This window comes from Triticum urartu, chromosome 2A (genome assembly GCF_056163025.1).
Source record: "Triticum urartu cultivar PI428250 chromosome 2A, HENAU_Tu73, whole genome shotgun sequence".
In the NCBI taxonomy this organism is placed as follows: Eukaryota; Viridiplantae; Streptophyta; class Magnoliopsida; order Poales; family Poaceae; genus Triticum; species Triticum urartu.
In genome coordinates this window covers 344069590-344096345 of record NC_141874.1, presented here as the reverse complement: position 1 = coordinate 344096345, position 26756 = coordinate 344069590, and positions in this window count along the sequence as shown.

The window sequence follows — 26756 nt, the reverse complement described above, 5'->3', positions numbered from 1 at the left end:
GTTGGTTTCGGACCCCACCCTCAAGGGCCACGAAATTCCCCCATCTTCCTCCATATATACAGCCCTTAGGGCGTCGTTTAGACTTTGGGTTTTGTTTAGATTAAAAGTTCGCTATAGCTGCAACTTCGCGTACTTCGTTTGTGTCCAACGACCAGACCAAGACGTCACAGAACCCCACCTTGATCAATAAAGCTTTCATCTTATATTCGCAATATCCCGATTGCAATCTTAGTTTCTTGCTTGTTCTTCGTTTGCTCGCAGGAAACAGACCCTCGTGGTCAGGTTGATCGTGCTCCGGCGTGGTCAATAACCCTCGGAAGTTGGTTTAGCGATTGCTAAGGCGCGACGTCTCGCACGTTCGTAGTCAGATCATCAAGGTCGACTCCCACAGAAAACAATAGCCACCATCTCATCGAAACATCGGGATACCTTAGCCTCTATCAATGAGGCTGCGGGTCCTTCAAGCTGATGTGCGGCAAACTTCACCTTTTCCGCATCTGTGCATCCTGATGTGGTCAACTCTCTAGCTGTCTTGCGGAGCCAATCATCTGCTACTATCGGCTCGGTGCTACTAGAAAACACCGGCAGATTCAGCCTAAGAAAACGGGCTAAGTGATCAACAGGTGGTGGTGGTGGTGGGTTGTTGTTGTTGTTCCCCTGATTCTGGTTCTGGACTAGTAACTGCATCAATGTGTTCTGCTGCTGGATCAACTAAGTGAGCTCCGGTGGGAAGGTAAATCCGGGGTCACGTCTCGGAGGCATCTGAGGGTTTAGAAAAGATGAGATTTAAGAATAGAGGGGGCCTAAAGAGAAAACACTACCCATATGCACATGAGGCAAAAGCAAACAATTCACTTCATTCAATCAATCAAACAAGGACATACAATCGATCTAACTATCGCAAAAGTGCTAAGACTACTATATTTACATGGTGGACTACTACTACTGTTGGGGTGGTCTACTAGAAATATTCTTCGGTTGCAGACTCCATGATATCTACTCCAGCTTCATCAACATAGTCATCATCGCTATCATCTGGATCCGAGTCGGTGTCGTCGATGATGATATAGTCTTCCGGGCGAATCTCCTTGGGTTCTTCGTCTTCTTCTACTGGTGTAGGGCCTCCCATAAATATTCCAATCTTCTTGATCAGATCGTCATTCTTCTCTACTAATACTTCGATTTCCTCTTCATAATCTTCATGTGTAGCCTTGAGTTCTTCCTCCAGTTCCTTGATTCTTGTCCTCGCCTTCTTCAGATCTATCATGTCGGCGCACATCTGGTTCTCCTAACATCGAATATGCTGGTTTAACTCCTGGATAAAAGCTGCAATTGATCTATCCTTCCTGATGCTGATCATCTCCTAGTGCTCATCTCGGCGCCCACAAATCTGGTAGATAGTATCCTTGAGATCATTGTGGTAAACTTCTCCAATGCGTCCCATGGCAATGTGAGCTGCCATGCTCTTTCCTAGACTCCAAGTTGGTGCATCAAAAGAAAACTCTATGGGCTCAGTGACTGGCATGAATGTCCTTCCTGGAACTTGAACTTGAATCATCCAACGCTCTTCTTCAGGTAATGTGGCGTTGTAGGTTCTGGTGAAGCTTGGTACTCCTATGTTCAGGTATCTAGTGACTTCCTTCAAGTGACGTCCAAAGGGTGTATCTTCATCCGGTTGCGTGAACTTGTTCCTTGCATCCGCCATCCTAAAAGAGTAGAAAAGATGAGAGGTCAGAAGGAGAAGAGTAAGTAGTGATCTAGGGCTTTAACTTAGTGGTCGTGTCCTACAGTCAGCGTGTGCTCTGATACCATCTTGTAGAGACCAGACCTCAAACGGTCCAATCTCTGTGCTCCGGTGTCATCCCTGGATCAGTAATGCTGACACCACACAGTACTTGAAGGATTTATAACAGAGTAGCAATCACACACTTATTACATCGAGTGTCTCAAAAGAGAACTTATTAAAATAAATATGGCTTAAGGCCATCTAACAACGATAACAACGGAAGGCTTGGAAGATAAGTGAGTCCATCAACTCCAACGACATCACTGAGTATAGAACCACGACCTAACGGCACCTTAATCGTCGTCTGAAAAGTCTGCAACATTAACGTTGCAGCCCAAAACGGGTCAGCACATGGAATATGCTGGCAATGTAACACATAGAGAGAGTAATGGAATAAAATAGGCTATTCTATATGCATATATGGCTGGTGGAAAGCTCTATGGTTACAGTTTTGCGTAAAGCCAATTTTTCCCTACTGCAAAGGAATAAATTTTATTTAACTATCATGGTAGTTGTTAAACATTGAGAATGGTTGACAGCATTCTCAATCCCAATTAAGCATCATCATTAAAACCCAACAATTAACTTTAGAGTAACATGATGAGATTCACATGATAATCCAGGTACTAGATACTCAAGATGTCCATAACCGGGGACACAGCTAACCATGATTAGTTTATACACTCTGCAGAGGCTTGCGCACTTTTCCCCACAAGACTCGATCTCCTCCGTTGGTTTTCTCGCACTTCATGGTGTTTTAGAAACGGATGACCGAGACATAGTCTTTTAGAAGTGCTAGCACCTTACGAACGGGTAGACTGTACCAACCTACGTACCCTACATCTGCTAGTCTACCACTGTAAGAGTTCGCACGACTTAGTCAACTATGCTAGAGCCCATAGTAGCTTGTGGCTGCACACGGAAGTTTCTAGTATGAATAATCTCATGATCCCTTTGAGCCTGGATGGCTGTCCAAAAGAAAACAGGCAATCGCTGGAATACCCAGGTGCCTCAATCCACCCAGATGTGTGTTTAGGTTGCCACCTTAAATAAACCATTAATTAACAAATCTCACATTTGTCATGGATACACTCACCCAATCCACGTCTACTAGCATAGCATAGCAATAATAAGCAAACGTAGAGTAACTCCCAAAGGTTTGATAATAAACAGGTAATAGGTTCTACCTCAACTACTCCCCAAACCCAGAATTTAATTAGATCCTAATCATGCAATGTGTGAGGATTGATCTAATGCAATAAAACTGGGTAGTAGGAGGTATGATCAAAGTGTTACTTGCCTTGCTGATGATCCGAGAAACCTAGCGATTCGAAGTAGCAAGCGGCGCACTCCGGGTACTCTATCGCAAACAAACAAACATACAATAAGTACTCAACTAATGCATAGGTAAAACTCGAACAAGAGAACTAACCAGAAAGTTCAACTTAAGAACTCCGGTTGGCAAAAAGAATCAAAACGAACGAAGCAACGAAAGACAAACGGCAAGAGAAACAAGCTTTATTTACTATTCTGGGTCTAAGGCAATTTTTACAGTGGCAAAAACTTGTTCGAGTTAGTTAAACGGAAAGAGGGTTTTGAGACGAAACTCCAGGCGCTTGAATCGCCTGATTCCGATAAACGAGCGAAAAGTTAAACTAGAACGAACATCGGATCAGAGATCGCGATCAGAAAAACCGCGGATTTAATCCGAGAAAAAGAAAAACGACGAAAAGTTAACGAACGAACGTTCGTTAACAGAAACTAAACGAAAAACGCTTTCGTTAAAACGAACGGACGAACGGGTGCTCGCTAAATAAATAAACCGAAAAAACCGATCTATTTATTTAAAAAACAGAACTAGGGTTTTCAAAAAAACAGATCGTTTTTTTCCAGAAAACCGGGCGGATGGGCGGCTACCTCGGCTCGGTCCGGCAGGGCTCCGGCGGGTCGGCGGCTATGCGGGGCGGCGACAACAGCGGCACGGGGCGGCGGCAGGCGGCGTGCTGCGGCTGGGATGCGGGGCGGCGTCGCTCCAGGGGGGCCCCGGGGTGGCTATATAAAGGAGGGGGATTGACTTGGGGAGGGGGTCGGCGGCGCAGGGCGGCTCCGGCTCGGACTCCTCCTCGAGTCCGGCGGGGAAGGCGGCGGCGACTTGAGCCGGCCTGGCTCGGCTGGGCCCTTGGCCCAGTCGGGCGTGGGGTTTTTTTTAAACAATTTCGCTGCGCCTAAAAAAATCTAGAGAAATAAATAAAAATCTAAAAATGCCAAAACAAATTTTCTCCGTCTAAATAAAATATTTAGAACAGGATGAACATTTTTTTGGCTCTAAATACAATTTTAAAAACAGGCAATTTTTCCTAAATTCGAATAAAATAGCAAATAAAACCAAAATAAAATCTTATTTGATTTTTTTATTAAATCCTCAATATTTCTTTATTTTGGGAAAGTCATTTTATTCCCTCTCTCATATTTTTATAATAGAAATAATTTGAAGATAAAATAAATAAAATCAAATGATCTTATCTTCAAAATTTGAGAGAAACTCAAATATGATAATAACGAAATCCCCAACTCTCTCCGAGGGTCGTGGAGTTGCGTAGAATTTCTAGGATCAACCAGAAAGCAATAAAAATATGATATGAAATGATGATCTATTGTATAACATTCTAAATTGAAAATTTGGGATGTTACAAAAAGAGATCAAAGAAACTCAAATGCTTTCATGGATATAAAAACATAGATCTGATCATAAACTCAAAATTCGTCGATCCCAACAAACACGCTGCAAAAGAGTTACATCATATAGATCTCCAAGTGATAGAGGCTAAGGTGTCCCGATGTTTCGATGAGATGGTGGCTATCGTTTTCTGTGGGAGTCGACCTTGACGATCCGACTACGAACGTGCGAGACGTCGCGCCTTAGCAATCGCTAAACCAACTTCCGAGGGTTATTGACCACGCCAGAGCACGATCAACCTGACCACGAGGGTCTGTTTCCTGCGAGCAAACGAAGAACAAGCAAGAAACTGAGATTGCAATCGGGATATTGCGAATATAAGATGAAAGCTTTATTGATCAAGGTGGGGTTCTGTGACGTCTTGGTCTGGTCGTTGGACACAAACGAAGTACGCGAAGTTGCAGCTATGGCGAACTTTTAATCTAAACAAAACCCAAAGTCTAAACGACGCCCTAAGGGCTGTATATATGGAGGAAGAGGGGGGAATTTCGTGGCCCTTGAGGGTGGGGTCCGAAACCAACCCTAACTCTTGTTTCCCCACACATACGGACTCTAAAAATAGCCTATACTTAAGTATTTCGAAATTACATGGGCCTGGCCCATTAATAAGGTGACGGAGCACCTAGAATAGCCTATGAACGAATATTATGAAGTGGTATCTTGTATATTTCGTCCAAGGCTTCATGCACTCCTTATGGCGGCTTCAAAGTCCTGAAATCATCACTTGTAACTCCGTTCTTGATCCCCTTGCGCATGCCATCAACTCCATGCGTGTTCTTGCTCCAATGTTCATCCTTCTCCAAGCTAGGCCCTTCATTTGTAAGCAAAACAAATGTATCCAATTTAGGCAGCATCATAATCTCATGAACATTAGAATCATTACCAAGAAACGAAAGTACCTGGTAATTTAATTGGCGTGCGCGGGCTCTAGTAATTGGTCCAGTATATGTAACAGTAGGGGCTGTGGGTGTAACAATGGTATTGATGTCCTCATCATCCTCCCCTTCTTGAAATGAAGTCGTCCTCGACAGAAGCGCATCTTCCTCACCCAAATAAGGCTTCAAATCTGCAATGTTAAAAGTGGGACTAACCCCAAAATCTACAAGTAGCTCAAGTTTATATGCATTATCATTTATTTTCTCTAACACCTTAAAAGGACCATCAGCACGTGGCATTAGCTTTGATTTGCGCAGATTAGGAAATCTATCTTTACGCAAATGTAACCAAACAAGATCTCCACGCGCAAACACAACATGTTTTCTACCCTTATCTCCAGCAAGTTTATATTTAGCATTCATACGCTCAATGTTTTCCTTAGTTAACTCGTGCATTTTTAAAATCAATTCAGAACGTTCTTTAGCATCAAAATTAACCTTCTCTGAAGATGGAAGAGGCAACAAATCAATAGGTGCACGAGGTAGGAAACCATACACAATTTCAAAAGGGCACATCTTAGTAGTAGAATGCAATGAGCGATTATAAGCAAATTCAATATGAGGCAAGCATTCTTCCCACATTTTCTTGTTATTCTTCAAAACAGCCCTAAGCATAGTAGACAATGTTCTATTGACTACTTCAGTTTGTCCATCAGTTTGGGGGTGACAAGTAGTACTAAAAAGCAGCTTAGTCCCCAACTTAGCCCATAAACATCTCCAAAAGTGGCTAAGAAATTTAGTATCACGATCTGAAACAATAGTATTTGGCACACCATGTAAGCGAATAATTTCACGAAAGAACAAATCAGCAACATTAACATCATCATCGCTTTTATGACATGGTATAAAGTGTGCCATTTTCGAGAACCTATCCACGACAACAAATATGCTATCCCTCCCCTTCTTTGTTCGAGTTAAACCTAAAACAAAGTCCATAGATATATCCTCCCAAGGAACACTAGGTACTGGCAAAGGCATATATAAACCATGAGGATTGAGTCGTGACTTAGCTCTTTGACATGTAGTGCAGCGAGCAACAAAACGCTCAACATCCCGTCTCATCTTTGGCCACAAGAAATGTGTAGCAAGTATATCCTCCGTCTTCTTGACGCCAAAGTGTCCCATTAATCCTCCTCCATGCGCCTCCTGCAACAAAAAAAGACGAACGAAGCTAGCTGGAATGCATAGCTTGTTAGCACGAAACAAAAATCCATCGTTAAGAACAAACTTGTTCCAAGTTCTCCCTTCCTTACAATTCTGCAATACATCTTCAAATTCAGCATCATGAACATATTGATCTTTGATGGTCTCCAAACCAAATATTTTAAAGTCTTGTTGTGAAAGCATAGTATAACGACGAGACAAGGCATCAGCAATAACATTTTCTTTACCCTTCTTGTGTTTAATGACATAAGGGAAAGTCTCATTGAATTCAACCCATTTAGCATGTCTACGATTCAGTTTTGCTTGACTTTTAATGTGTTTCAAAGATTCATGATCAGAATGTATAACAAATTCCTTGGGCCATAAATAATGTTGCCATGTTTCTAAGGTCCGAACAAGAGCATATAATTCTTTATCATAAGTAGAATAGTTCAGACTAGGCCCACTTAATTTTTCAGAAAAGTATGCAACAGGTTTTCCATCTTGTAATAACACACCTCCTAATCCAATTCCACTAGCATCACATTCAAGCTCAAAAGTCTTATTGAAATTAGGAAGTTGGAGTAAAGGAGCATGTGTCAACTTATCTTTCAAAACCGTGAAGGCTTCTTCCTGTGCGGTAACCCAAACAAAAGGCACATCCTTCTCTTGTAAGCTCGTTGAGAGGTGCAGCAATGGTGCTGAAATCTCTCACAAAACGCCTATAGAAACCAGCGAGGCCAAGGAAACTCCTCACTTGTGTGACCGTTTTGGGCTGCGGACAACTCTCAATAGCTTCAATCTTGGCTTTATCAACTTCAATTCCCTGTGGAGTAACAACATAGCCAAGAAAAGATACTCGGTCGGTGCAAAAGGTGCACTTTCCAAGGTTTCCAAACAAACGTGCATCACGTAGAGCAATAAAAACAGCACGTAAATGTTCCAAATGTTCCTCCAAAGATTTGCTATAAATCAATATGTCATCAAAGTAAACTACCACAAATCGTCCAATGAAAGCACGTAAAACTTCGTTCATTAACCTCACGAAAGTACTAGGTGCATTAGTTAACCCAAAAGGCATGACTAACCACTCATATAATCCAAACTTAGTTTTAAATGCTGTTTTCCATTCATCACCCAATTTCATACGAATTTGATGGTATCCACTACGCAAATCAACTTTGGAGAATATTGTAGAGCCACTCAATTCATCAAGCATATCATCTAGCCTAGGAATAGGATGACGATAACGAATAGTAATATTATTAATACCTCTACAATCAACGCACATACGCGACGTACCATCCTTTTTCGGCACTAAAATGATAGGAACAGCACAAGGACTAAGGGATTCGCGTATATAACCTTTGTCGAGCAGTTCTTGTACTTGACGCATAATCTCCTTCGTCTCCTCTGGATTGGTACGGTATGGTGCACGGTTGGGTAGCGAAGCACCGGGAATTAAGTCAATTTGATGCTCAATCCCTCAAATAGGTGGTAATCCCGGTGGCACGTCTTGTGGAAAGACGTCAACGAACTCCTGCAAAATGTTAGTGACAGCAGGGGGCAAAGAGGAAGGCACGTCCTCGAATGGAAATAATGCCTCTGTGCACACAAAAGCATAGCAAACAGATTTGCTGAAATCTAGCTCATCAATATCAGATTTGGTGGCAAGTAAACATGCACTTTTCAATTTAATTTTAGAAACAACAGTAGATGGTTTATTATTAGGCTTCATTTGGTGCTCAAATTCTTTTGCCACAATCTGATTTTCACTCTTATTTGTCTCCTGTTTTGCTTGATTAGCTCTATTAATATCATCTTTCAAAATGGAATCAGGAGTCATAGGAAGCAAAGTAATATTTTTATCGTTATGAACAAGAGTATACTGATTGTTTCTACCATGGTGTGCAGAATTTTTATCAAATTGCCATGGTCTACCAAGTAATAAGGAACATGCTTGCATAGGTACCACATCACAATCAACGTAATCAGCATATGTAGAGATACTAAAATGCACACGAACAGTACGTGTTACCTTAACCTTGCCGCTGTTGTTGAACCATTGGATGTAGTAAGGATGTGGATGTGGTCTTGTGGTGAGAGATAGCTTCTCCACCATCTCCATGCTAGCCAAGTTATTGCATCTCCCTCCATCTATGATCACGCGAACAGAACGTTCCTTCACAACTCCCTTTGTATGGAACAAATTATGCCTCTGATTTTGCTCAGCTTGTGTAACCTGCACACTCAAAACACGTTGAGCAACTAAACATTCATACCTGTCAGCATCTTCAGGAGCCATGTATTGCATCTCATGATCAGAATCGTCTCCACCGTGTTCGTCACGTGTAATAAGATCCAAAGTCTCCTCATCATAGTCACTAGCGGACTCATACCCACCATCCTCAGTAACAATCATCACACGCTTAGATGGGCATTCTCTCGCATAATGACCTCCACCCTTGCAACGTCGACAAATAATATCATGTGTTTGCCCTGTTGATGCCATGGATGAAGAAGAGCTCTTTGCAGGCCCAGAAGGTGTGCTCTTGGCAGATAGTGGTGATTGTGCCTGCTTTATTGTATCACGGTTGGAGGTGGTAGCCGACGTAGGCGCCGGTGTAGCAGAACGTGTGGAAGTAGATGATGCATGTGGTGTCCATGATGAAGGTCGACCTGCAGAAAAGTTAGTCCGCGCCAATGCCTGTCGATCCTGCACTTCACGTTCAGCTTTACAAGCAAGATGGAATAAACGGGTGATATTAGTATACTCCTTATACTCTAGAATCGTCTGAATCTCTCTATTTAATCCACCCATAAAACGTGCAAGCATAGCTTCATTCTCCTCAACAATACCACATCTAATCATGCCAGTTTGTAATTCCTGATAATATTCTTCTACAGAATTTTTTCCCTGTCTTAAGCGCTGCAATTTTTGAAGTAATTCACGTTGATAATATGGTGGAACCCAACGAGTACGCATAGCAGTTTTCAAAGTAGCCCAAGTAGCCGGAATAGGATATAATCTACAATGCTCAGACCACCAAACACATGCAAAACTAGTGAAAGCACAAACAGCAGCAGGAACACGTCTCTCCTCGGGATATTGTAAACATGTAAATCGTTGTTCAGTTTCTAACTCCCAAGTAAGATATATATCAGGAACATATCTACCCTGAAATGGTGGAATATTCAATTTTAGTTTAGGGAGATGGTCATGATCTCGTACCTGAGGGTGAGCCCTACCATTGCCATTATTTGCATGTGGACGACCTGGTGGTTGCTGTGCTGTTGGTAGCATGTAGTTCTGATTTTGATCAACCTCATCCTCATAATCTCCCACATAAGCATCCTCCTCCACATCAGCAGTAGGAGCCACAGAAGTATCAACAGCAGCACCAGCAGTTTGGCCCGACTGAAGAGGGACACGGCTCGCTCGGCGGAGGGCTGTTTCCCGATGTGGAGGTAGTCGGTGTTGTTGCTGTTGTTGCTGCAGAGGTGCGGCAGGAGCAGCCGGTGGTGATGGTGGAAAACACGAAAGCAATTCAGCAAACTTGTTATCGAGCTTTGTTTCAAACGTCTTCTCCATGCCATCTATCTTCTCCATGGCCTCTTCAAATCTGTTTATCACATCTTGCACCTGTCCATTCATCATTTGCTGAAACGTATCATGAAGCTCCTTGTTCGTCAAGTTCTCCCAGTCAGTCTCGTCGGCTTGTGATCCCGGCATGGTTAGCAGCAATAGAAACACACAAGAATATGATCCTACAGACTACTAACAAGTGGTGGTGGTGGCGGGTGTCACAAATCCGTCAAGCAAATCTCAAATTCTTACCAGTTCTTACCCAGCAGCAGGCGGTGATCGGCAACCGTTGTAGTCAAAAACTCTCAAAAGCTTGGATAGAGTGATTGCCAGGGAGAGTCAAACGCACGACGTAGATGTATGTGGAGCTGGGAAGTCTTATAGTATGGTAGCAAAAAGGGTGAGCAATAATCAATTCAGAGATGCAAAGTTGAATAAACGCTCAACGACGGTACTGTGCTGGTCCTAGGCTAGACCGTGCTAGAGACGCGAGCCTAGAACACTAACAAAATCACGGCGTTGCACGTAAATAAGGGAAAAAGCACACTCTGGAACTTTTTTTTTCGCTCTTTTTTTTTGCGCTCCTTTTTTTTGCGCTCCTCTATTTTTTTTGCGAAAAATCGCTATAATGGCGAGTGTCTCAAAACTCTTCCCTCGTCAAACTGATGGGATGGGCACGAAAAAAAAATTCACTTTTTTTTTCGGAAATCAGGGCAGCGATGACGAAAAAGTGCGACAAAAAATCACTATGATGGCACGTGGCTCAAAAGACTCAGAAAAGCCTAAAAATAGGATAGGGAAAAAAAATTGCCCGTGAAAATTTTGGCCTAAAAACTGCCCGGGGGTCTCCAGACTCCTTTTTTTTCCGAGACCTACGCAGGCAAGGAAACACGAATCGGAATTTAGATTGATCTCAAGAACAAACCTAATATGAGAAGAACTCGGATTGGTGGTGGATATATGGTTGTGGTATATGGCAGCGGTGGTGGTATATGGTAGCGGTGGTGGTATATGGATACAGATTGGTGGTGGTATATGGATACGAATTGATAGTGGTATATGGATATGGATTCAGAGCGGTGGCGGATAAGCAAAAGTGGTAGATGGGCGATGATGATGGTGCGGCGGCGGCGTGACAACTTATGACCAGAACTCGAAACTCTAAAAGACTAGACTCTAAGACCAGCAACTTGACACGACGATGCAACCGCAAATTCAACAAAGCAAAAACCCTAAAAAGATTATGCAAAGGCTCAGATTGGTTCGGATATGATGAACTAACCCTAAATTTTTTTCGTGGCTTTTTTTTCGTGGACTGTAGGTATGAAGAACAGACTCGATCTAATCTACGAAAAACTGTAAAAATCTCACCGAGCAACCTGAAAATCTGATACCACTTGATAGAGGCTAAGGTGTCCCGATGTTTCGATGAGATGGTGGCTATCGTTTTCTGTGGGAGTCGACCTTGACGATCCGACTACGAACATGCGAGACGTCGCGCCTTAGCAATCGCTAAACCAACTTCCGAGGGTTATTGACCACGCCAGAGCACGATCAACCTGACCACGAGGGTCTGTTTCCTGCGAGCAAACGAAGAACAAGCAAGAAACTGAGATTGCAATCGGGATATTGCGAATATAAGATGAAAGCTTTATTGATCAAGGTGGGGTTCTGTGACGTCTTGGTCTGGTCGTTGGACACAAACGAAGTACGCGAAGTTGCAGCTATGGCGAACTTTTAATCTAAACAAAACCCAAAGTCTAAACGACGCCCTAAGGGCTGTATATATGGAGGAAGAGGGGGGAATTTCGTGGCCCTTGAGGGTGGGGTCCGAAACCAACCCTAACTCTTGTTTCCCCACACATACGGACTCTAAAAATAGCCTATACTTAAGTATTTCGAAATTACATGGGCCTGGCCCATTAATAAGGTGACGCAGCACCTAGAATAGCCTATGGACGAATATTATGAAGTGGCATCTTGTATATTTCGTCCAAGGCTTCATGCACTCCTTATGGCGGCTTCAAAGTCCTGAAATCATCACTTGTAACTCCGTTCTTGATCCCCTTGCGCATGCCATCAACTCCATGCGTGTTCTTGCTCCAATGTTCATCCTTCTCCAAGCTAGGCCCTTCATTTGTAAGCAAAACAAATGTATCCAATTTAGGCAGCATCATAATCTCATGAACATTAGAATCATTACCAAGAAACGAAAGTACTTGGTAATTTAATTGGCGTGCGCGGGCTCTAGTAATTGGTCCAGTATATGTAACAGTAGGGGCTGTGGGTGAACAATGGTATTGATGTCCTCATCACCAAGAGACCATTGTATTGAGAATCAAGAGAGAGAGGGATGAAGGCATCTAGCTACTAACTATGGACCCGAAGGTCTACGAAGATCCCAACAAACACGCCACAAAAGAGTTACATCATATGGATCTCCAAGAGACCATTGTATTGAGAATCAAGCGAGAGAAAGAGAGATAAAGCCATCTAGCTACTAACTATGGACCCGAAGTTCCACGAAGAACTACTCACGCATCATCGGAGAGGCACCAATGGAGGTGGTGAACCCCATCCGAGATGGTGTCTAGATTGGATCTGGTGGTTCTGGACTCTGTGGCGGCTGGATCAATATTTCGTCAACTCCCCTAGGGTTTCTGGAATATTGGGGTATTTATAGAGCAAAGAGGCGGTCCGGGGGGCACCCGAGGTGGGTACAACCCACCAGGGCGCGCCCTGGTGGTTGTGCCTCCCTCGGGGCACCCCCCAGGGGCAGCCAGGGCCCGTTGTGTTCCTTTTGGCCCATAAAAATTCTCTATAAAGTTTCCTGGCATTTGGACTCCGTTTGACATTGATTTTCAGGGATGTAAAAAACATGGAAAAACAGTAACTGGCACTTGGCACTATGTCAATAGGTTAGTACCAAAAAATGATATAAAATGACTATAAAATGATTATAAAACATCCAAGATTGATAATATAATAGCATGGAACAATCAAAAATTATAGATATGTTAGAGACGTATCAGCATCCCCAAGCTTAACTCCTACTCATCCTCGAGTAGGGAAGTGATAAAAACCAGAATTTTTGGTGTGGTATGTTGCCTAACATGCCATATCATATTTCTTTCCTTATAGCATGGACATTTGGAATTTTATATTGTTCAAAGCAATAGTCTAGTTTTGACATGATACTTTAAATACTCAAGCATATCAACAAGCAACCATGTCTTTCAAAATATCAACGCGAAAATAAGCTCTCCTTCGCCCATCATGCTCAACCATTGATCCATTCATGAAACACACTCGCATATTAGCTATATCCAATACTCAAGTACGATCATATTGCCACCTAGTTGGTGCTTTTATAAGAGAATACGGAGACTCAAATTAAAAAAATAAAAATTGCATAAAGTAAAAGATAGGCCCTTCGTAGAGGGAAGTAGGGATTTGTAGAGGTGCCAGAGCTCAAAGCGAAAAACTTAGAGATACAAATATTTTGGGAGGTGTATCCATACCACCAACGAAGACGACTTAGAATTCCCAATACTTTCCATGCTTAGATATATCATAGGCGGTTCCCAAACAGAAAATAAAGTTTATTCCTTTTTCCACCATACTTTCACTTTCCATGGTTAACTGTATCCACGGGTGCCCTCCATACCAACATTTTCCAAGGAATGTATTATTTTATAAAGTAAATTCATTTTTTTTCATTTCGGGACTAGGCATCCCTAATAACTTTGGCTTACTCTCGTGCAATGACAAGTGAATAAACACTCATCTTGAGAATAACACATCTAGAATGGAAAATATTAGACACCCCTCACCGCTACGCTAGCGAAACAAACACACAAAAGAGAAGTTTATTTTTGAAAATTAGTGATGGCACATGCAAATTTGCTTAGAAAGGCAAAAGAATACCACATATAGGTAGATATAGTGGACTCACGTGGCAAAACTAGGTTAAAGGTTTTTTGGATGCACAAGTAGTGATCATACTAAGTTCAAAATGAAGGCTAGCAAAAGATTGAGAAGCGACCAACCAAGAAACGAATAATCTCATAAGCGAGCATTAAGCATAACTAACACAGAATAATGCAACATAAGTAGGATATAATTTCATTTCATAACTATTGACTTTCGTGCTTGCATAGGGAATCACAAACCTTAACACCAATATTCTTACTAAAGCATAATTACTCATCAAGATGACTCACATATCACATCATCATATCTCAAAACTATTACTAAAAATCAAGTTTATTTTGCCCAATGATCTTCATGGAAGTTTTTATTATATCCTTCTTGAATATCTATCAATTTGGGACTAATTTTCATGTGTTGCTTTTGACAAGCTCAAACATGTTGGGGAACGCAGTAATTTCAAAAAAATTCCTACGCACACACAAGATCTATCAAGGTGATGCATAGCAACGAGAGGGAAGAGTGTTTTCCATGTACCCTCATAGACCATAAGAGGAAGCGTTATGACAACACGGTTGATGTAGTCATACGTCTTCACGATCCGACCAATCCTAGTACCAAAAGTATGGCACCTCCACGATCTGCACACGTTCGGCTCGGTGATGTCCCACGAACTCTCGATCCAGATGAGTGTCGAGGGAGAGCTTCGTCAACATGACGGCGTGATGACGGTGATGAAGAAGCTACCGGCGTAGGGCTTCTCCTAAGCACAACGATGATATGACCGAGGTGGATTATGGTGGAGGCGGGCACCACACACGGCTAAGAGATCAATGATCAACTTGTGTGTTCTAGGGTGCCCCCTGCCCCCGTATATAAAGGAGGAAGGGAGGAGGCCCGCCAGCCCTTGGGGTGCGCCAGGAGAGGAGGAGTCCTCCTCCTAGTAGGAGTAGGACTCTCCTATCCTAGTCGTACAGGAGGAAGGGGGGAGGAAAGAGAGGGAGAGAGGGAACGAAAGAGGGGGCGCCTCCCCCCTCCTTGTCCAATTCAGACTCCTCAAGGGGGGCAGCCACCCCTAAGGCCCCTTCCTCTCCCTCTCACAAGGCACATGCTGGCCCATTAGTTCCCCCGGGGGTTCCGATACCCCCCCGGCACTCCGATAATTATCCGGCGACCCCCGGAACTCATCCGGTGTCTGAATATAGTCATCCAATATATCAATCTTTATGTATCGACCATTTCGAGACTCGTCATCATGTCCGTCATCACATCCGGGACTCCGAACTATCTTCGGTACATCAAAACACATAAACTCATAATACCAATCGTCACCAAACGTTAAGCATGCGGACCCTACGGGTTCGAGAACTATGTAGACATGACCGAGACACGTCTCCGGTCAATAACCAATAGCGGAACCAGGATGTTCATATTGGCTCCCACATATTCTATGAAGATCTTTATCGGTCAAACCGCATAACGATATACGTTGTTCCCTTTGTCATCGGTATGTTACTTGCCCGAGATTCGATCGTCGGTATATCAATATCTAGTTCAATCTTGTTACCGGCAAGTCTCTTTACTCGTTCTGTAATGCATCATCCCGCAAGTAACTCATTAGTCACATTGCTTGCAAGGCTTATAGTGATGTGAATTACCGAGAGGGCCCAGAGATACCTCTCCGATACACGGAGTGACAAATCATAATCTTGATTTATGCCAACTCAACAAACATCATCGGAGATACCTGTAGAGCATCTTTATAGTCACCCAGTTACGTTGTGACATTTGATAGCACACTAAGTGTTCCTCCGGTATTCAGGAGTTGCATGATCTCATAGTCATAGGAACATGTATAAGTTATGGAGAAAGCAATGCCAACAAACTAAATGATCATCGTGCTAAGCTAACTGATGGGTCAAGTAAATCACATCATTATCCAATGATGTGATCCTGTTAATCAAATGACAACATCATTGATTCAATGAGCTAGTCAAGTAGAGGCATACTAATGACATTCTGTTTGTCTATGTGTTCACACATGTACTAAGTTTCCGGTTAATACAATTCTAGCATGAATAATAAACATTTATCATGATATAAGGAAATATAAATAACAACTTTATTATTGCCTCTAGGGCATATTTCCTTCAGTCTCCCACTTGCACTAGAGTCAATAATCTAGATTACATTGTAGTGATTCTAACACCCATGGAGTCTTGGTGCTAATCATGTTTTGCTCGTGAGAGAGGCTTAGTCAATCGGTATGCAACATTCATATCCGAATGTATCTTGCAAATCTCTATGTCTCCCTCCTTGACTTGATCGCGGATGGAATTGAAATGTCTCTTGATGTGCTTGGTTCTCTTGTGAAATCTGGATTCCTTTGCCAAGGCAATTGCACCAGTATTGTCACAAAAGATTTTCATTGGACCCGATGCACTAGGTATTACACCTAGATCAGATATGAACTCCTTCATCCATACTCCTTCATTTGCTGCTTCTGAAGAAGCTATGTATTCCGCTTCACATGTAGATCCCGCCACAATGCTCTGCTTGGAACTGCACTAACTGACAACTCCACCATTTAATAAAAATACGTATCAGGTTTGTGACTTAGAGTCATCTGGATCAGTGTCAAAGCTTGCATCAACGTAACCATTTATGACAAGCTCTTTGTCACCTCCATAAACGAGAAACATATCCTTAGTCCTTTTTAGGTATTTCAGGATGTTCTTGACCGCTGTCCAGTGATCCACTCCTGGATTACTTTGGTACCTCCCTGCTAAACTAATAGCAAGGCACACATCAGGTCTGGTACATAGTATTGCATACATGATATAACCTATGGCTGAATCATAGGGAATGCCTTTCATTTTCTCTCTATCTTCTGCAATGGTCGGGCATTGAGTCTGACTCAACTTCACACCTTGTAACACAGGCAAGAACCCTTTCTTTGCCTGATCCATTTTGAACTTCTTCAAAACTTTATCAAGGTATGTGCTTTGTGAAAGTCCAATTAAGCGTCTTGATCTATCTGTGTAGATCTTGATGCCCAATATATAAGTAGCTTCACCGAGGTCTTCCATTGGAAAAATCTTATTCAAGTATCCTTTTATGCTATTCAGAAATTCAGTATCATTTCCGATCAACAATATGTCATCTACGTATAATATCAGAAATGCTACTGAGCTCCCACTCACTTCCTTGTAAATACAGGCTTCTCCAAAAGTTTGTATAAAACCATATGCTTTGATCACACTATCAAAGCGTATATTCCAACTCTGAGAGGCTTGCACTAGTCCATAAATGGAGCACTGGAGCTTGCACACTTTGTTAGCACCTTTTGGATCGACAAAACCTTTTGGTTCCATCATATACAACTCTTCTTTAAGATATCCATTAAGGAATGCAGTTTTGACATACATTTGCCAAATTTCATAATCATAAAATGTGGCAATTGCTAACATGATTTGGACGGACTTAAGAATCGCTACGGGTGAGGTCTCATCATAGTCAACTCCTTGAACTTGTCGAAAACCTTTTGCAAAAAGTCGAGCTTTCTAGACAGTAACATTACTGTCGGTGTCAGTCTTCTTCTTGAAGATCCATTTATTCTTTATGGCATGCCAGTCATCGGGCAAGTCAACCAAAATCCACACTTTGTTCTCATACATGGATCCCATCTCAGATTTCATGGCCTCAAGCCATTTTGCGGAATCTGGGCTCATCATCACTTCCTCATAGTTCGTAGGTTCGTCATGGTCAAGTAACATGACCTCCAGAATAGGATTACCGTACCACTCTGGTGCAGATCTTACTCTGGTTGACCTACGAGGTTCGATAGTAACTTGATCAGAAGTTTCATGATCATCATCATTAGCTTCCTCACTTACTGGTGTAGGAATCACTGGAGCTGATTTCAGTGATGAACTACTTTCCAATAAGGGACCAGGTACAATTACCTCATCAAGTTCTACTTTCCTCCCACTCACTTCTTTCGAGAGAAACTCCTTCTCTAGAAAGGATCCATTCTTAGTAATGAATATTTTGCCTTCGGATCTGTGATAGAAGGTGTACCCAACAGTCTCCTTTGGGTATCCTATGAAGACACATTTCTCTGATTTGGGTTCAAGCTTATCAGCTTGAAGCTTCTTCACATAAGCATCGCAGCCCCAAACTTTAAGAAACAGCAACTTGGGTTTCTTGTCAAACCACAGTTCATAAGGTGTCGTCTCAACGGATTTATATGGTGCCCTATTTAACGTGAATACAGCCGTCTCTAAAGCATAACCCCAAAACGATAGCGGTAAATTAGTAAGAGACATCATAGATCGCACCATATCCGGTAAAGTACGATTACGATGTTCGGACACACCATTATGTTGTGGTGTTCCGGGTGGCGTGAGTTGCGAAACTATTCCGCATTGTTTGAAATGAAGACCAAACTCGTAACTCAAATATTCTCCTCCATGATCAGATCGTAGAAATTTTTATTTTCTTGTTACGATGATTTTCCACTTCACTCTAAAATTCTTTGAACTTTTCAAATGTTTTAGACTTGTGTTTCATTAAGTAGATATACCCATATCTGCTCAAATCATCTGTGAAGGTGAGAAAATAACGATATCCGCCGCAAGCCTCAATGTTCATTGGACCACATACATCAGTATGTATGATTTCCAGTAACTCTATTGCTCACTCCATTGTTCTGGAGAACGGAGTTTTAGTCATCTTGCCCATGAGGCATGGTTCGCAACTACCAAGTGATTCATAATCAAGTGATTCCAAAAGTCCATCAGAATGGAGTTTCTTCATGCGCTTTACACCAATATGACCTAAACGGCAGTGCCACAAATAAGTTGCATTATAATTATCAACTCTAGATCTTTTGGCTTCAATACTCTGAAAATGTGTATCACTACTATCAAGATTTAGTAAAAATAGACCACTCATTAAGGGTGCATGACCATAAAAGATATTACTCATATAAATAGAACAACCGTTATTCTCTGATTTAAATGAATAACCATCTCGCATCAAACAATATCCAGATATAATGTTCATGCTCAACGCTGTCACCAAATAACAATTATTTAGGTCTAAAACTAGTCCCAAAGGTAGATGTAGAGGTAGCGTGCAGACGGCGATCACATCGACTTTGGAACCATTTCCCACGCACATCATCACCTCGTCCTTAGCCAATCTTCGCTTAATCCGTAGCCCCTGTTTCGAGTTGCAAATATTAGCAACAAAACCAGTATCAAATAACCAGGTGCTACTGTGAGCATTAGTAAGGTACACATCAATAACATGTATATCAAATATACCTTTCACTTTGCCATCCTTCTTCTCCGCCAAGTACTTGGAGCAGTTCCGCTTCTAGTGACCAGTCCCTTTGCAGTAGAAGCACTCAGTCCCAGGCTTAGGTCCATACTTGGGTTTCTTCACCTGAGCAGCAACTGACTTACTGTTCTTCCTGAAGTTCCCCTTCTTCCTTTTACCTTTTTTCTTGAAACTGGTGGTCTTGTTGACCATCAACACTTGATGCTCCTTCTTGATTTCTACCTCCGCAGCTTTTAGCATTGTGAAGAGCTTAGGAATCGTCTTATCCATCCCTTGCAGATTATAGTTCATCACAAAGCTCTTGTAGCTTGGTGGCAGTGATTGAAGAACTCTGTCAATGACACCATCATGAGGAAGATTAATTCCCAGCTGAGTCAAGTGGTTGTGGTACCTAGACATTCTGAGTATATGTTCACTGACAGAACTATTCTCCTCCATTTTCCAGCTGTAGAACTTATTGGAGACTTCATATCTCTCAATCCGGGGATTTGCTTGAAATATTAACTTCAACTCCTGGAACATCTCATATGCTCCATGACGTTCAAAATGTCGTTGAAGTCCCGGTTCTAAGTCGTAAAGCATGGCACACTGAACTATCAAGTAGTCATCAGCTTTGCTCTGCCAGGTGTTCACAACATCTGGCATTGCTCCTACAGTGGGTTTGTCACCTAGCGGTGCTTCCAGGACGTAATTCTTCTATGAAGCAATGAGGATAATCCTCAAGTTATGGACCTAGTCCGTGTAGTTGCTACCATCATCTTTCAACTTAGCTTTCTCTAGAAATGCATTAAAATTCAACGAAACAACAGCACGGGCCATCTATCTACAACAACATAGACATGAAAAATACTATTAGGTACTAAGTTCATGATAAATTAAAGTTCAAATAATCAAATTACTTAAGAACTCCCACTTAGATAGACATCTCTCTAATTATCTAAGTGCTCATGTGATCCATATCAACTAAACCATGTCTGATTATCACGTGAGATGGAGTAGTTTTCAATGGTGAACATCACTATGTTGATCATATCTACTATATGATTCACGCTCGACCTTTCGGTCTCAGTGTTCCGAGGCCATATCTGCATATGCTAGGCTCGTCAAGTTTAACCCGAGTATTCTGCGTGTGCAAAACTGGCTTGCACCCGTTGTATGTGAACGTAGAGCTTATCACACCCGATCATCACGTGGTGTCTCAGCACGACAAACTGTAGCAACAGTGCATACTCAGGGAGAACACTTATACCTTGAAATTTAGTGAGAGATCATCTTATAATGCTACCGCCGAACTAAGCAAAATAAGATGCATAAAGGATAAACATCACATGCAATCAATATAAGTGATATGATATGGCCATCATCATCTTGTGCCTTTGATCTCCCTCTCCAAAGCACCATCATGATCATCGTCGTCACCGGCTTGACACCTTGATCTCCATCGAAGCATCGTTGTCGTCTCGCCAACAATTGCTTCTACGACTATCGCTACCGCTTAGTGATAAAGTTAAGAAATTACATGGCGATTGTATTTCATACAATAAAGCGACAACCATATGGCTCCTGCCAGTTGCCGATAACTGTGTTACAAAACATGATCATCACATACAATAAAATTTAGCATCATGTCTTGACCATATCACATCACAACATGCCCTGCAAAAATAAGTTAGACGTCCTCTACTTTGTTTTGCAAGTTTTACGTGCTTGCTACGGGCTGAGCAAGAACCGTTCTTACCTACGCATCAAAAACCACAATGCGGTATAGTGAATGATTTTTAATCTTCAGAAAGAACCTTGTTCATTGAATCCTATTCAACTAAAGTTGGAGAAACTGACACCCACTAGCCACCTGTGTGCGAAGCACGTCGGTAGAACTAGTCTCACGTAAGCGTACGCGTAATGTCGGTCTGGGTCACTTCATCCAACAATACCGCCGAATCAAGAACCAACTAGTGACGGCAAGCAATATGTATATACCAACGCCCACAAGTCCTTTGTGTTCTACTCATGCATATAACATCTACGCATAGACCTGGCTCGGATGCCACTGTTGGGGAACGCAGTAATTTCAAAAACATTCCTATGCACATGCAAGATCTATCAAGGTGATGCATAGCAACGAGAGGGGAGAGCGTTGCCCACGTACCCTCCTAGCCCGTAAGAGGAAGCGTTATGACAATGCAGTTGATGTAGTCGTACGTCTTCACGATCCGACCGATCCTAGTACCGAAAGTACGGCACCTCCGTGATCTGCACACGTTCGGCTCGGTGGTGTCCCATGAACTCTCAATCCAGCTGAGTGTCGAGGGAGAGCTTCGTCAACACGACGGTGTGATGACAGTGATGATGAAGCTACCAGTGCAGGGCTTCGCCTAAGCACTACGATGATATGACCGAGGTGGATTATGGTGGAGGTGGGCACCGCACACGGCTAAGAGATCAATGAACAACTTGTGTGTTCTCCGGTGCCCCCTGCCCCCGTATATAAAGGAGCAAGGGGGAGGCCGGCCGGCCCTTGGGGCGCGCCAGGAGAGGAGGAGTCCTCCTCCTAGTAGGAGTAGGACTCCCCTTTCCTAGTCCTACTAGGAGGAGGAAGGGGGAAGGAAGGAGAGGGAGAGAGGGAAGGAAAGAGGGGGCGCCACCCCACATCCTTGTCCAATTCGGACTCATCAAGGGGGGCGCGACCAGCCCTAAGGCCCCTTCCTCTCTCTCACAAGGCCAATGTTGGCCCATTAGTTCCCCCGGGGGTTCCGATAACACCCAACACTCCGATAATTTTCCGATGACCCCCGGAACTCGTCTGGTGTCTGAATATAGTCATCCAATATATCAATCTTTATATCTAGACCATTTCGAGACTCCTCATCATGTCCGTGATCACATCCGGGACTCCGAACTATCTTCGATACATCAAAACACATAAACTCATAATATCGAACGTTAAGCGTACGGACCCTACAGGTTCGAGAACTATGTAGACATGACTGAGACACGTCTCCGTTCAATAACCAATAGCGGAACCTGGATGTTCATATTGGCTCCCAGATACTCTATGAAGATCTTTATCGGTCAAACCACATAACGATATACGTTGTTCCCTTTGTCATCGGTATGTTACTTGCCCGAGATTCGATCGTCGGTATCTCAATACCTAATTCAATATCATTACTGGGAAGTCTCTTTACTCGTTCCATAATGCATCATCCCGCAACTAACTCATTAGTCACATTGCTTGCCAGGCTTATAGTGATGTGCAATACCGAGAGGGCCCAGAGATACCTCTCCGATACACGGAGTGACAAATTCTAGTCTCGATTTATGCCAACTCACCAAACACCATCGGAGACACCTATAGAGCTTCTTTATAGTCACCCAGTTACGTTGTGGCATTTGGTAGCACACTAAGTGTTCCTCCGGTATTCGGGAGTTGCATGATCTCATAGTCAAAGGAACATGTATAAGTTATGGAGAAAGCAATAGCAACAAACTAAACGATCATCGTGCTAAGCTAATGGATGGGTTAAGTCAATCACATCATTCTCCACTGATGTGATCCCGTTAATCAAATGACAACTCTTGTCTATGGTCAGGAAACATAACCATCATTGAATCAACGAGCTAGTCAAGTAGAGGCATACTGGTGACATTCAGTTTGTCTATGTATTCACACATGTACTAAGTCTCCGGTTAATACAATTCTAGCATGAATAATAAACATTTATCATGATATAAGGAAATATAAATAACAACTTTATTATTGTCTCTAGGGCATATTTCCTTGAGAACAAATATAAGGGAAGATCATGAGCATAATTTTTCTTTCTCTCAAATTAATTTGAGTGAAGCAAGAGAGAATTTCTTGAAATTTTTACTAAATCCCAAAAAAATCTAAGTGAAGCAAGCAAGCATTTCTTCAAAAATACTAAAGCACACCATGCTCAAAAAGATATAAGTGTAGCACTAGAGCAAGTCCATAACTCATAAAAAATTAAGTGAAGCATAGAGAAAAATTCTAACAAGTCATGACATAATTTTGGCTCTCTCAAATAGGTGTGTCTAGCAAGGGATCAAGACATAAAACACAATATAAAACAAGCAAAGACTCATATCATACAATACGCTCCAAGCAAAACACATAGTATGTGACGAATAAAAATTATAGTTTCGAGTAAAATACCGATGGTCGTTAGAAGAAAGAGGGGATGCCACTCGGGGGCATCCCCAAGCTTAGTTGGTTGCTCATTTTTGGATAATAGCTTGGGATCCCAGGGCATCCATAAGCTTAGGCTCTTCTAATCCTTATTATTTCATCCATCGTAAGATAAACCAAAACTTGAAAACTTCAATCACACAAAACTCAACAAAACCTTCGTGAGATGCGTTAGTATAAGAATAATAAATCACTACTATAAGTGTTGTATCAAACCGATTCATATTTTGTTCTTGTATTATATCTATTGTATTCCAATTTTTCTATGACAAAAACTCATCAAAGAAGACCATAGAGCTATCAAAATAAGCGCACAACACAAAGAAACCAGAATCTGTCAAAACAGAACAATCTATAGCGATCTAACTATTTCAAATACTTTTTTAACTCCAAAAAATCTGGAAAATTAGGACGACCTGAGAAATATGTGTACTGGTCTATTGCAAGTGGAATGGGTATTTTATCGCTCTCTGGTTAAAAACGAGAATTATTTTCGTGAGCGCAAAAGTGTTTGTTTTTTCAGCAAGATCAAACAACTATCACCCAAGAAGATCCTAAAGGCTTTACTTCGCACAAACACTAATTAAAACACAATCATAACAGTAGCATAATTGTGCAAACACTCAAGAACAGAAAGCAAAAGACAAATATAGATTTTATTCATTGGGTTGCCTCCCAACAAGCGCTATCGTTTTACGCCCCTAGCTAGGCATAATTTTTATTGATGCTCACAAGGATGATAATAATGGAAACACAAAGAGAGCATCATAAAACATGTGACAAACACATTTAAGTCTAACATACTTCCTATGCATAGGAATTTTATAGGAAAACAAATTAGCAAGACAAGCAAGATCTAGCATATGCATGGAAGAAAACAATAGCAATCTCAACATGAAGAGAGGTAATTTAGTAACATGAAAATTTCTACAACCATATTTCTGTCTCTCATGGTAATTACATGTAAGATCATAATCAAATTCAACAATATAGCTATCATAGAAAAATTTCTCTTCATGATCCACATGCATGCAAAGTTGACACTCTTCCAAAATAGTGGGATTACCATCAAATAAAGTCATGACATCTCCGAACCCACTTTTATCAAAAATTTCATAAGATTGAACACTCTCCAAATTTGTGGGATTATTTTTACCTAAAGTTGACGCTCTTCCAATCCCACCTTTAATATTATCGCAAACATGTTCATCATGAGGCTTAAATAAATTTTCAAGATCATAAAAATCATCACCCCAATCATGATCATTCCAACAAGTAGTGCACATAGATAAATAAGCATCCCCAAGCTTGGGGTTTTGCATAGTGTTAGCACAATGCACATTAATAGAATTTATAATAACATCATTGCAATCATGCTTTTCATTCAAGGAGGTATCATGAATCACTTCATAAATTTCTTCATCGCAATTTTCAGATTCACGAATCTCAAGCAAAAGTTCATAAAGATAATCAAGTGCACTCAACTCACTAGCAATTGGTTCAACATAATCAAATCTTTTTAAAAGATTAGCATGTGGATGAGGATCCATATCAATAGATGTTTAGCAAGCGAAGATGCAAGCAAATAGAAGGCACATGGTAACACATGCAAAGGTAGCAAACAAGATTGCAACCAAAAAGATAGATCTGACGAAAAAAAGGCGAACGAAAAAGAGGGCGAATAAAACGGCAAATTTTGGTGAAGTGGGGGAGAGGAAAACGAGAGGAAAATGGCAAATAGTGAAAATTGCAAAGAGATGAGATTGTGATTAGGAACTTGGGAGACTATCTTGCTTGATCCTCCTAGGCAATAGCGCCAGAAATTCCTTTCGATGTCGCTTGAAGCTATGTCGGTATTTACCCAAAGAGGAAGGGATGATGCAGCACATCGGCGGTAGGTATTTCCCTTAGATATGAAACCAAGGTTATCGAACCAGTAGGAGAACCAAGAAACACAACGTAAACAGCCCCTGCATACAGATAACAAATCCTCACAACCTGACGTGTTAAAGGGGTTATCAATCCCTTTCAGTAACGGTGCCAGAAATTGGTGCGTGATGGGAAAAAGGTTGTAATAGATTGGACAAATAGATCGCAAATAAAATAAAGTGCAGCATAGTATTTTGGATTTTTGGATTAATAGATCTGAAAATAAATGCAAATAAAAGTATATCGCGAAGGCAAATAATATGAGAAAGAGACCTGGGGCCGTAGCTTTCACTAGTGGCTTCTCTCGAGAAAAATAGCAAAGCGGTGGATGAACAAATTACTGTTGGGCAATTGATAGAACTGCAAACACTCATGACGATATCCAGGCAATGATCATTATATAGGCATCACGTCCAAGATTAGTAGACCGACTCCTACCTGCATCTACTACTACTACTCCACACATCCACCACTATCCACCATGCATCTAGTGTATTAGGTTCATGGATAAACGGAGTAATGTAATAAGAACGATGACATGATGTAGACAAGATCTATCTATCTAGAGATACACCCTATCATTTTATCCTTAGTAGCAATGATCCATACGTGTTGGTTCCCTTTCTGTCACTGGGATCAAGCACCGTAAGATCGAACCCACTACAAAGCACCTCTTCCCATTGCAAGATAAATAGATCAAGTTGGCCAAACAAAACCCAAATATCGGAGAAGAAATACGAGGCTATAAGAGATCATGCATAAAAGAGATCAAAGAAACTAAAATAGTTTCATGGATATAAAAACATAGATCAGATCATAAACTCAAAGTTCATCGATCCCAACAAACACACCGCAAAAGAGTTACATCATATGGATCTCCAAGAGACCATTGTATTGAGAATCAAGAGAGAGAGAGAGAGAGATGAAGCCATCTAGCTACTAACTACGGACCCGAAGGTCTACAAAGAACTACTCACGCATCATCGGAGAGGCACCAATGGAGGTGGTGAACCCCATCCGTGATGGTGTCTAGATTGGATATGGTGGTTCTGGACTCTGCGGTGGCTGGATCAATATTTCGTCGACTCCCCTAGGGTTTCTGGAATATTGGGGTATTTATAGAGCGAAGAGGCGGTCCGGGGGCCACATGA